Genomic DNA, 629 nt, shown 5'->3' with positions numbered 1-629 from the left:
AGGTATATGGTCATGTGATGCAGCTGCATCCAGAAGTGCTGATCACTTCAAGTGGATGGAAATTGTGAAAGAGAGTGACCCAGGAAGACATGCAACAAAGTACTGAAGGCCGACCTCAAGACATTGAGTCTTATGAAAGAGATGACAAAGGACCGAGATATCTAGCAGCTTGCTGTACTCAAGAAGACTTGTCCACAGCAAAATTGATACCAGTGCTGGTGCCACATAAAATGCACTCATACTGGTGTCACATTAAATGCACTGGTGCTGGTACCACATAAAAAGCACCCAGTACGCTGTAAAGTGGTTGGCATTAGGAAGGATATCCAACCATAGAAACCATGCCAGAACAGACAATGGAACCTGGTGTGCCCCTCCACCTTAGTCCTATCAGATCCAATCAAACTGCCCAACCCATGCCAGAATGGAAAATGGACAAGAAATGATGATGATGATGATGATATGTGTGAGTGTGTGTGTGGTTACACATACATCTATATCTAAGTCTGTGATTGTTCCCTACCACTGCTTGTCAACCAGTATTGGTGTGTTTACATCCCCATAATCTAGATGTTTGGCAAAAATGACCGATAGAATAAGTACCAGACTTCAAAAAAAAAAAAAAAAAA

The sequence above is a fragment of the Octopus bimaculoides genome, chromosome 1 (genome assembly GCF_001194135.2).
Source record: "Octopus bimaculoides isolate UCB-OBI-ISO-001 chromosome 1, ASM119413v2, whole genome shotgun sequence".
NCBI classification, from domain to species: Eukaryota; Metazoa; Mollusca; class Cephalopoda; order Octopoda; family Octopodidae; genus Octopus; species Octopus bimaculoides.
The sequence above is the reverse complement of the archived record's forward strand: the minus strand, read 5'-3'. Positions refer to the sequence as shown.